The sequence below is a fragment of the Passer montanus genome, unplaced genomic scaffold, assembly GCF_014805655.1.
Source record: "Passer montanus isolate IOZ18808 unplaced genomic scaffold, ASM1480565v1 scaffold155, whole genome shotgun sequence".
NCBI lineage: Eukaryota > Metazoa > Chordata > Aves > Passeriformes > Passeridae > Passer > Passer montanus.
In genome coordinates this window covers 799,772-800,098 of record NW_024362605.1, presented here as the reverse complement: position 1 = coordinate 800,098, position 327 = coordinate 799,772, and positions in this window count along the sequence as shown.

Sequence of the window (327 nt, the reverse complement as noted above, 5' to 3'; positions counted from 1 at the left end):
CCCTCTGCCGCTTCTCCTCTCTTTCTCCTCCTCCTCCTCCTTCTCCTTCTCCTTCTCCTTCTCCTTCTCCTTCTCCTTCTCCTTCTCCTTCTCCTTCTTCCTCTGTCCCAGGGGCAGTGGCACTTCTCCTTCTCCTTCTCCTTCTCCTTCTCCTTCTCCTTCTCCTTCTCCTCCTCCTTCTCTCTTCTCCGCTGTCCCAGGGGCAGTGGCATGAACTTTCCTCCAAGCACAGACCCATAAGGAAGCTAATTCCAGACACAGGCAGTGGGGAGGTGTCTGACAGGGTTTAGTGGTGGACCTGCCACTGCTGGATTAATGGCTGGACTT